This window comes from Cynocephalus volans, chromosome 5 (assembly GCF_027409185.1).
Source record: "Cynocephalus volans isolate mCynVol1 chromosome 5, mCynVol1.pri, whole genome shotgun sequence".
Lineage (NCBI taxonomy): Eukaryota > Metazoa > Chordata > Mammalia > Dermoptera > Cynocephalidae > Cynocephalus > Cynocephalus volans.
Genome location: NC_084464.1, coordinates 102,399,399 through 102,411,782, shown reverse-complemented (window position 1 = coordinate 102,411,782; position 12,384 = coordinate 102,399,399).

Sequence of the window (12,384 nt, the reverse complement as noted above, 5' to 3'; positions counted from 1 at the left end):
TTTATATTTTAAAGTAATTTCAGACTTCAAAAAAAAAGTGCAAAAGTAATCTAAAGGGTTCCTGCATACCCTTCACTCAACTTCCTCAAATGTTAACATCTTTAACCACTTTACAATTATAAAACCAGGAAATTAACTTTGATACAATTATCTAATCTACAAACTTTATTAATTTGTTTATTATTTTTTAATACCCTCCTTTTGAAACAGATAGTTTTTTGTTTGTTCTTTTAGTGGCTGACCAGTATGGGGATCCGAACCTATGACCTTGGTGTTAACAGCACCATGCTCTTCCAAGTGAGCTAACTGGCTACAAACCTTATTTACATTTTGTTAATTGTCTCACTAGTGGTTTTTGTTTGCTTGTTTATTTGGAAACAAGATCCAGCATTGCACTCAATTGTCATGTCTTCTTAGTTTTTTTTAATTCATGACTTTGACACTTGAAGAGTACTGGAGAGTTATTTAAAATGTACCTCGTCGAGCTTTTCTGGTTTTTCTTCATGATTAAATTCAGGTAACACATTTTTGGCAAGAATACCACAGAAGTGATATTGTGCCCTTCTCAGTGCATCCTCTCAGGAGACACATGATGTCAATTTGTCTTGTTACTGGTGATGTTAATTTTCATCACATGATTAAGGTAGTGTCTGCTAGGTTTCTTCACTGTAGTTACTATTTTTCCTTTCATAGTGAATAAGTATCCTGTAGCAAGATACATTGAGGTATGAAACTACCCTTTTTTCCCTCATATTTTGCCTGCTCATTTTAACTTGCATTCTTGTTTGAAACAATTATGACTGGTGTTTGTCTAATGCTGATTTTCATCCCTCTTTTTACAGTTATTAATGAAACTCTTTAATAAAGAAAGAGCTGTCCCTTCTCCATTTATTTATTTATTTATTTATTTATTTACATCCATATGGACTCATAGACATTTGTTATCTTTTATGGGTTATAATCCATCACCATCATTTTTGTTACTCAAATTGTTCCAGATTTGACCATTGGGAACGCCTCCTGTGTCTTTTCATGTCTTCATAATTTTTTGAACACTTCCATACTTTCTGATACTACAAGATGATCTGGGCTCAACTCATGTTTTTCCTGACCCAGCCCTGGAATTCAAGGAACCCCAATTCCTTTTATTGGAGAATAGTATTTAGAAACTAAGATCTGAGAAGTAAGCATTCTCAACTATTGAGGTGTCATTGTTTCTAGGCTCTCTCAGACAGCTAGGAAATACCTGAATGCATAAACATATGCACTTCTGTATTTCTGTATTTGTGTGTGTGTGTGTGCTGTAATTTGAATGTCCCCCCCCCCCCCGAAATTCATTAAAGCTTGACCCTAATTGTAACAGTGTTAAGAGTATAGGAAATTCAATTATGTTATTTGAAAGATGGGGCCTCTAAGAGGTGATTGGATTGTGAGGACTGCGTCCTCAAATGTATCAATCCATTCTTGGAGTAATTGGTTAATGGTTTAAAGGGTTATCAGGATGTGGTTCTGATGGCTTTCAAAGGAGAGCAAGTGAACACATTAACTCTCTAGCTCTTGCCATTCTCACCATGTGATACCCTGCATTGCCACAGGACCCTGTAGAGAGTTCCCACACAAAAGAAGGCCCTCTTCAGATGTGCTCCCTGGACTGTGGACTTAGCCTCCAAAACTGTAAGAAATAAATTTTATTTCTTTATAAATTACCCAGTTTTAAGCATTCTGTTATAAGCAACAAAAATTGGACTAATACAATTACTAACCATGTATAACCATGAATTCATACTGACAGCTCTGATTCCAATCTGTCATTACAGAGTTTATTCTAACACTCCTTTCTTTATTTGTAACCCTTTTGCTGACAACGAGAAACCTCCCTTTCATTGTCTACAATATATTTAGTTATCCTAGAATATTTGTAGTATTATAATTGCTAACTCATACCCCTGTGAGAAACAAATTTACTTTAGCCTTAGCATATGTAGTTAAAATGCTATTTTACAAAGTTACTCAGATCAGTTCTTCCCCATCCCGTTCATTCTAGTTGTGTTATTCATTTGTAACACAGGTTCATATGTTACTGTTTGTATTCCATTTTTGGGTCCCTCTCCCCCCACATCTTGACTAATTTAAATTATTTGCTTTTGGTTTTAAGTCAGAACCATACAAAAAGTTATACATAAAGATGTGTCACTCCCCTATATCCCTTCTACTCTGTTCCCATCTCCTTCATCCTTTCTACTCCATTCCCGCTTACTTGCTGTACGTAACCAATCTCATTATTTTTCTGGTTTATTGTATGTGTGTGTGAGTGTGTTTTGCGCAAAGAGCAGAAACATGTATGTTTACTTATTTCTCCTCTTGCTTACATGAAAAGTAGCAAACTATAGGTAGTGTTTTGCACTTTGTCTCAAGCTCAAGCATCAGGCTGTTGTGTTCTCTTATGGGAGCCATTGTTCAAATCTCCCTTCACTGTCAAGAGCATTCAAACCCTCTAACCACTAGCCAGCCGCTCTTCTTATAACTTAGTTATACTACTCCTTCAGGCCTTAGCCCAAGCATCACCTCCCCTGGGAAGATTTCTCTGACCCCTCTGACTAGGGCAAACACCCTTCTGACTTTACACCTTATTTTCTCTCTTGAAGCACTTATCATGAGTGCAGGTTTAGGTCTATTTCTGTGAATATTTTTTAGAATCTGTCTCATGTGAGGACCATGTAGGCTGGGACTGTTGTTTGGTTTCTCTGACTATTGCATCTAACTCAGCTCAGTGCCTGACACCTGATAAGTGTTTGCTGAATGAAAAAATGAATGAATAAGTGCTGATGATATATTTTAACAAAATTCCAATAAAGTCAAATAATTTGGATACTTAATGGCTATTTTTAAATGATAGGTTGCTTACCCTTTCTTCAGTTTGTTTGTTTGTTTTTGTTTTGGCAGTTGGCCAGTATAGGGATCGAACCCTGGACCTTGGTGTTATCAGCACCATGTTCTAACCAACTGAGCTAACTAGCCAGCCCCTCTTTCTTCACTTTGGGACTACCACCTTCATAGAAGTCCAAATAAATAAATATTTTTTTTCCTTGAGGTTCTAAAATGTATTTAATCTGCCTGTCTGTAACTATTCTCAATTTCCCCTTATCTTTTTCTAAGAATATGTGGCCTGTTTTCATTTTCCTGAGCATTAATCCATGCCATCCCCAATATTTGAAGAGCCTGCTGTTTTGTTCCCCACTAAATGCTTCTCAGTGACCCTCATGACCACCAGTCTCTGTAAATAGACATTGCCAAGGCTGGTGGATGTCCCCTAAATCTCTTCTTTCCTTCTATAGCCATAGAACTCCATATTTTAGCTATATTCTTTGCGGCTAGGTATGAAAATGTAACTTAGATATGGCCAATGAGATATAAATAGAAATGATAAGTATAACTTTCAGGAAGTGTCCTTAAGAGAAAGGATGCCCTTTTCCTTGCCTTTCCTCCTTTCTACTGGCTGAAAAGGGGATATGATGGCATAAGTTGGAGCAGTCGTCTCAGACTTTGAGTTTGAGCAATAAGATAAAGGGGCCTGAGATGTAGAGTTTCTGTATTAGCCCTAGGCTTCCCGATTTTTGAGACAGATAGAGAGAGAGACAGAAGAAGATCAACTTTTTAAAACTACTGATGTTTGGGTTTTCTGTTATAGCTAAATCAAATCTTCATTTACTATAGCTTGCCTTACCATAACATCTGTATTAGTCCATTTATTTTGCTTGTAACAAAATACCTGAAACTGGGTGATTTATTAAGAAAAATGATATTTATTGCTTATAGTTTCTGAAGCTGGGAAGTCCAAAGTCCATTTGGTGGTGGTGACAGTTACCCAGGGGTCTCACATTGCAAGATGGTGGAAGCAGAAAGAGCAGAGAGGGAGTGAGACAGATTCTCCTCTTCTCCCAAAGCCCCCAGAACCATGCCCCTGACCACCATTTTTAATCCATTCACTACTGCATGGTTCTACAATCCAGTCAGCTCTTCAAGGCTCCACCTTTCAATTACCATAATAGGATTTCCCACCCTCTTAACAGTCACAGTGGGGGCTAAGTTTTTAATACATAGAACTTGGGGGATATAATTCAAGTTTCAGGGAGTTTTGGGGAGACATAATTCAATCCACTACAACATCCAAGCCTAGAGCCAACATTACCATGTACTGAGTAGGGATAATAACCTGAACAAACCACATTTGTTGAATGAAGGATCCTACACAAAGGAGAGCAATGATTTGAGGATTCTTATAAGAGTGGCCCACTTCAGGCCTAGGGCCCATGCTGACGTAAGGATAAAGACAACTGAGGGTCAGTGGCAGATGTCCATACCTTTATTCACTCAGCATCCTTTTCTCTTGTCCATCCAGTGAGCCTCTAACCTGCTTCCTGACTCAGCCCAAATACCACCTCCATGAGTCTGTTCCTGACCAGCTCCCCTGCTGAGGTAGAACTGATTATTTACATCTTAGAGCCAGTCTTTCCATCCCCTAACACCCCCCCATCTGATATGCTGTATTTATTTTGATAAGCAAAATTGGATGCTAGATAGAAAAATAAAAACAGCCACAACAAAACAGCTATAAAATCTGTTTGAGACAATTGGAGACATTTGATATATGGTTTGAATATTTACTGGATGTGAGACAACATTATGGAATTATTATAAATTTTCTTATATGTGATAATGTTTATGAAAAAAAAGCCCTTGTTCTTAGGAACTTCATGCTGAAGAGTAAGATATCCACAACTTGTGTTCAGAGGGTTTTAAAAAATGAAAATGGATAATATTCTTAGAAACAGGTAAGGGGAAAAATGAAAATAGTTAGGTAAAGACAGACAGATGAAATACATTTCTGAACTTTATGAAGCCCACTTATCCCAGTACCGGCCAGCCACCAAAAAAAAAAAAAAAAAAGCTGCTTGTGTAAAAGCACAAAGAAAGTAAATGTAGCAAAATGTTAACAGTTGGTGAGTCTAGATAAGGGTACAGAGGTGTTGGTTGTACTATTCCTTCAACTTTCTCTAAATTTGAAAATTTTCAAAATCTAAAGTTGGCAGAAAATGTTAGTGAAATTGTACCTGATTATTACACAACCTATATATGTATCAAAACATCAGATTGTACCCCATAGTTCAATTACAATGTGTAAGTTAAAATAAACGTTAAAATTTTTTTTTAAATGGTAGTAAAATTGTGATTTTGAATTGGCCCAGAAAATAAATACTACATCAATTCATGTAAAATTCTGTCTCACATTGATTTTTAAAATGAATTCATAAGTAGTTTTTGCTACTTACTGTAATCTTCGGGTTTATGAAGTGCCAGGCCTTGTGCTAAATGCTATGCATGTGCAATCTCATTTAGCCCTCATTACATGGGGACTTGTCCTGCTCCATTTCACAGAGACATTAAATAACCTGTTCAGTATCACACAGCCAGGAAGGTGGAGCTAGGGTCTGAACACAGGCAGTCTGATTCCTGAGTCTGTGCCCTTCACCAGATTATACTTGTACCTAGTGTTCATACCATCATTTGGTCACAGTAGTAACATAACCACACACAACTGGAATATTATCACATTCGAATTGTCTATATGCAAGGTAGAATCTTCAAAAGCATTTAAATCAAATAGCTTCATCAAGTCTACAGTCTGGGCAATTTGTCTCAGTTTTCCTAGAGCTTCATTGCCCTTCCATAATTAAAACAACTACATACTACTGTTTGCAACTTAATAAAACTCTTTGAAGACCCTGAATAAAATTATTACAGAAAATAAAATTATTTTCTGTATTATAGGTACAGCTTTTACTATTATATTAATGATAAATTGAAGAAAAGTATTGAGTTAAAATATTATACATTAAAAATCTTGGTCAAGCAAAAAAGTCAAATTTTTGTACACTATTTGAAATATCCCTTTGATGTGTGTTCTAGGGACATTTGAGATGTTGTCTGTGCAACTGTTGACTTGAAATACATGCAACATTGAGAGGCATCAAATAGAGATTTAGAGACTGCTTGGTAACCAGGCACAAACTCAAATCATGCTTACCAGAAATATTTTTAAAACCTGGTCTGGCTAAGTCCTCACAACTCCATAAAATGTATCTGCATTATTATAGGCTGTATAAGTAGATCTGAAAATCTAAGAAAATGTCAATGTAGAAATAAAGGTGGAAACAAGACCAACTGAAAGCATTGGTACAGCTAACACACAATTGCATTCACTAACTTGCAACCTGAGTGTGTTAGAAGGGAGATTCTCACTTGACTATACTAATGAGATGCAAATGACATCCAAGCCTTTTCTGTATCAAAAAAGCATCCTGACATTGTCAATTTGCATGAAAATCAAGCAAGAGTTGATTGTGAGATCAATAAACCTCTTGTATGGCAGCAAGAAAAGGATGCAGCACGTATAAGGAACAACTGTCCAGGGTATAAAAGGCACCAGTTGGACACAAAGAATAAAAGATGTTCTTAAGACCGTGTGGTGGCAGAGCTGAGAATGGAGTGGAGACTTACAAGATAAATATGAATACAAGATGTTTCCACTTCAGCTAGATTTGAATCCTTGTTTCTCATTGAGGGACAGAACCTAAAGGAATAGAACTCACTGACATCTCATAAGGTCTTCAGTCCTTCCTGACCTTAAGACATGCTCAGTGTTTGTCTCTTTGCTCCTTAGATGACATCTGTCTCTCTAAGCAATCAGTTCAAGCCCAGATCACTGGCACTCCAGGAAGGAGTCTGATGGTTGTACCATTTCTGTAGCCTGATTTCTACTATCCCTAGTCATTGCCCAACATGTAGACAACCCATACCAATTCTTTCCTAGAATTTCTCCTTAAAATTGGTACTATGGTTTTAATGTGTCCCCCAAAGTTCATGTGTTGCAAATTTATTATTATTTATTTATTTATTAAAAAGATGACCAATAAGGGGATCTCAACCCTTGGCTTGGTGTTGTCAGCACCACGCTCAGCCAGTGAGCCAACTGGCCATCCCTATATAGGATCCAAACCCGTGGCCTTGGTATTATTAGCACCGCACTCTTCCGAGTGAGACACGGGCCAGCTTATGTGTTGAAAATTTAATCTCCAATGCAACAGCATTGAGTGGAAAGACCTTGAGAGGTGATTAGGTCATGAGGGTTTTGCCTTCATGGATGGATCCATGCCATTCTCGTGGGAATGGTTTTGTTACCATGGGAATGGGTTAGTTATCACAGGAGTGGTTCATGATAAAAGGATGAGTTTGACCCCTTTCCCTTCTGTCTCTCTTACATGCTGTCTTGCCCTTCTGCCTTTCACCATGGCATGATGCAAAGAGAAGGCCCTCACCAGATGCAAGCCCATTGACCTTAGACTTTCCAGCCCCTTGAACTGTAAGAAATAAATCTCTGTTCTTTATAAATTACCCAGTATCAGCTATTCTGTTATAGCAGCACAAAATGGACTAAGACCAGTGTTTTCTGAATTTGTCTTCCCTAACACTATCTCCTACTGATCTTCTGCACTTTTCTGTTACAATCTCTACAAGGCCCATTTCGTAATGTACCAATTACCCTATGTTCTCAGTCTTCATCAAAGTTCCCTTTACTTCTTACCTTAACTGAAACCTGTTATACTCTGAGGTTATGATTTTATGTGGAGCCATTTTGAGAGGAAGTTTCATGTTTTCCATGAACCTCAGAGTTGGGAGATGGGGTTTGTCTCCTCTTCAGTCACTGCCATGGCTCTTGTCTAAAAGCTCAGCTCCTCCAAACCTCAGGTCTGGTCCTCTCATTCTCTACTCTACTCCTTCTTTTTTGCAAACCCCCACTTCTGTCACTTCCCTCAATCAGAGAGTCTTCATTTTTCTTCCCCTCCCTAAGTCTTCCCATATTCCTGAGTAACTCCAATATCCTTGTGGATGGTTGGTGTCCTACCTTGTCAACAATAGGACCTTATCTCTAGAGGCTCCTACCATCACAGTCACACCTGACAAAGCCTCTCTCCTTTTTTTTTTTTTAAAAGATGACCAGTAAGGGGATCTTAACCCTTGACTTGGTATTGTCAGCACCACCCAGTGAGCAACCGGCCATCCTTATATGGGATCCAAACCCGTGGCCTTGGTGTTATCAGCACCACACTCTCCCGAGTGAGCCACGGACCGGCCCAAAGCCTCTCTCCTTGATCAAACTTTAGTCAGGCTTCTCTAAGCCATTCTCAACTAGGCCTTGAACTTTGCCCTTTTGTGTCCATCTTTGCCTTGCCCAATTTTAGCAAGAATCCTGCTAAGTCAGTTTAGCCAGAATCCCCCATTCTTGATATTTGATTACTCTCAATATCTTGTCAAATTCTTCATCTCCCACCACCCCCCAGGTGATATCTTATCACCCTGGCCTGCCTGCAGCAAGAATCCTCGTAGTTCAGTTAAGCAAGAATTTCCTCTAGCCCTGATGTCTCCTCTTAGTAATTTTCCATCCACTGACTGCTCCCCTACACAACACTGCTTGGCTATCCCACTTTTCCTTGTTGTATTTGGAGTTGAGCTCAATTTTTCTCTCCCACTGCAAACCCCCATTGCAGTAGTCCCTTGAATAAAGTCTCCCTTACTGCCTTTAATAAAAATCAGAATAATTTTTTCTTTAACATGCCCCAGAACTTGAGGTCACCTAAGAACATTGAAACCATAGATTTGAATATATCATTCAGAGGAGAATCCCTCTCTAAAACTGTGATAGAAAACCAAGAAGCCATAGGAGAAAAAATTGAAAAATAACAACCTGTGGAAAATATTTGCAAGTCAATTCACACATAAAGAGTTACATTTATTAATTAAGAGTTCATATAAATCAATGGAAAGACTAATAGCCCATTAAAAAATGAACGGTTCACAGAAAAATCAGTATAAATGCATCTTTCAAAAAAATACACTCGCCCTCACACATAAGAGAAACACAAAATTAAAACTACATGGAGGCACTGCTTTCTCACTGTCAAATTAGGAAAGATGAAAGCATTTAAGAATAGCATGTGTGGTGAGGGTATGTATGAGGAGACAGACACTTTCAAAACTATTGAGAGTACCATTTTACAAGCCTAGCTTTTGCCTCTTCAATGCTTGAATGTGCTTGCCCACCAAAGTCAGTAATGTCTGTTGTGCTGGCTAAATTTATTTTACTTAACTTTTTTGGAGCATGTGACAGTATTGATCCCACCCCCCACTTTCTTGAAACTCTCTCTTCCTTTGACCTCTGCATCCCCAAACCCCATCTGGTTTCCCTCCCGCCCCCCTCGCTGCTTCTTGGTTTCCTGGATGGTCCTCTCCTCCTTTGCCCATCCTCTAAATGTGGTGTTCTCAGTTTCTGTCTTTTGCCCAAATTCAAAATGTCCTGAACTCTTCTCATGATCCGCCTTCTCAATTGCCCCTCACTCACCTGAGCCTGGTTATTATTTGCATATCTTTTCTCAGCATCAAGTTAATCTTGCAGGACATGCTTTCTCAGAGTTGCATAATGATTTATAAAATGCTCAAGTCCAGTAGGTCAGAAAGTATATAGACAAAGTGACAGATTGGCCTCCAGCTATAATTTTGGTGAGGATTTGGTACCTACCTATCCCGGCTGCATAGAGTAGTATTATACCTCTTCTCTACAAATCAAGCCAAGAGTGCAGAAGGTGCACAATAAAATTTGGAGTAACATTATCAAGTAAATTGTTTATTTTTGAATAATACAGAGATATTTTAATAAAATAGCATGGTAAATTTCATTATGTTAAACCAGCAATAGTGCCCAACATCACATTCGCTTATTACCACAGGAGCAAAGCCCTAAATCTCATAAGCTATATTTTAAAACATGACAGGGATAAATTAAATTTGTAAAGCATTTCATTCATTTGTTTATGCTCTTTGTATTGGCACCTGAAAAATGTGCCGTGACATTATTAATCGCCTAGGCAGGGAGACAAAGTCATGATAAGTCAGCTATCCTCTGTCCTCTCTCTCTTCTCCTCTTTTACCCTCTTCTGTCCACATCTCTCCCGCCCTGTGGCTTCCTTCCTGAAATGAGGAATTTTAATGGCCATGGTGTCATAGCATGGATATTACCTCCAAGCAACTTATTTTTCTTTTTCAAGGACTTTTTAAAATCTAACTTTAATTGAGCGAGGTGTTACTTGACAAGAAAAGGGATGGAACTGATATTCATCAAACACCTGCCTGTCAAGTGTAATCTAGTGATATGTATATTTTTTTTCCAGTAACTTTTCAAAACAAGCTGCATTAGATAAGTATTGTCATTCCAGTTTTACAAATGAGAAAACTGAGGTCCAGAAGAGTCAATTAACAAGTTCAATTCCCAGAGCTAGGTAATGAGAAAGGCAGGATTCAAACCCAAGTGTGTCGCACACCAGAGGCCCTGTGGGCTCTCCACCACCTACATCATATCATCTCTTGCACCAAGGATGAGTGTGGGAGTGCTGTCCATGGTGTCACTTCTTTACACTATCATTCTGTGGCTGTGTCTAAATTGAGTGACTACAAAGCCTCAAATGCCTGCCGGTTATACTGTCACCATTTGAGAAAGGTAGCTTCAGACAATTCCTTATGCAGATATTGTTATGACCCATGCCTCATGAATCTGCAGCCTCACCATGACAATTAGGTAAGTGACAACCGAATCAGTATTTTCCAAACTTTAAAGTGCATATATATCACCTGGGGCTCTGCCATGATGATCAAGTGAAGGACAGGTAGATCAGTGTTTCTCACATATTACTGTGCATATGAATCACTGAGTATCTTGTTAAAATGCAACTTCTGTTTCACCAGTACTAGGGTGGGGACTGAGATTCCGCATTTCTAAGAAGCTTTCAGGTTGGGCTAGCCCGTGGCTCACTAGGGAGAGTGCGGTGCTGATAACACCAAGGACATGGGTTCGGATACTTTATAGGAATGGCCAGTTGGCTCACTGGCTGAGTGTGGTGCTGACAACACCAAGCCAAGGGTTAAGATCCCCTTACCGTCATCTTAAAAAAAAAAAAAAAAAAAAAATTGGTGGTGGTGGTGGTGGGAGGTGTGGAGTAAAGATGCCTACTCTGGCTCCTGGAGTCTTCATCTCATCTCATTAGCTGAAGGAGCCTGAAGAGGGGAGTTGGAGCATAGACATGCCCAGCTCCTATATTTTCAATCTGCTGGGTGGGGCCCCTGCATAGCTACTGGGGATTGAGCTTGGAACCTGGCTCTGCAGTAGGGATTCTAAAGAGCCATTCTTTGAAGAGTCAGTCTCCCCAGCTCCTCTGTTCAGTTCCTCTCTGCTGAGTTCATCACTGCACCACCACTCATCTGAGGCTGTGTCCTTGCCCCTGAGCCTTAGTCTTCCCTCTCTGTGTGGCTAGACTGCACCCCTTTGTGGAGTAGCTTTTCCACATGGAACTCAGTGGATCTTGGATGAAGACCTGGCTAAAGCTTTGCATCGCTGCTGTGCCTTCACAGCTGTAGCTGCTTTCCTTAGTCGCCAAAGGTTTGTTCTGATACCAAATTTTGCCCAACTCTTTGGTCTGTTGATTTCTCAGAGTCTACTTCGCCTTTTTTCTTATACAGTTGGAGCAATAATAATTTGCTCTCTTCTATGCCATGGATGTAAGAGCTAAAATTTAACCTGCATCAGATTGTTTACAATTACATTTTAGCTTCTCTTGTGAGATTTTATTTTACCTACACCTGCTTCTTAAAGACGTTCACTGCACTGTGTCCCTGAAAATTTAAACCATACTTGAACCAAAGATCAGATAGTGCTCAACAATGATCTGGTACTCCAGGAAGCGGCAGTGGGCCACTGGCTTCTATGAGTGGGCAGGGTGGGGCAGGTCTGCCCAGCAGAGCAGTTGCATGAGTAAATTGCAGTAAACGGCTCTCTGGGATCCAAACATTAAACTTCGTCTGGTTTCTTTCTTTCTTTCTTTCTTTCTTTTTTTTTTTAGTAAAGATGACCGGTAAGGGGATCTTAACCCTTGACTTGGTGTTGTCAGCACCAGGCTCACCAAGTGAGCCACGGGCCGGCCCAAACTTTGTCTGGTTTCTAACTTGTTTTCTGGGCATAAGGTTTGCCAATATTGACTCTCCCTTTTACCCTCCTTATTTCTCCACACAAGGTAATTTATGCTGTGCCCATGGCTGGACCTAGACACTCACACAGATAACTTGTGATCAGATGTCAAATTTAGTCTTTAAAATTTGCTCTACATTTACTGAGAGCCAAGGCTGAGTGTTATGTGGGAAGGGCACAGAAGGTGCTTGGAGAGTTCCTGATGCCAGCTCTTCTTGTTCCTCTGCTAGAGCCTTTCAGCTCTGATCCCAAAC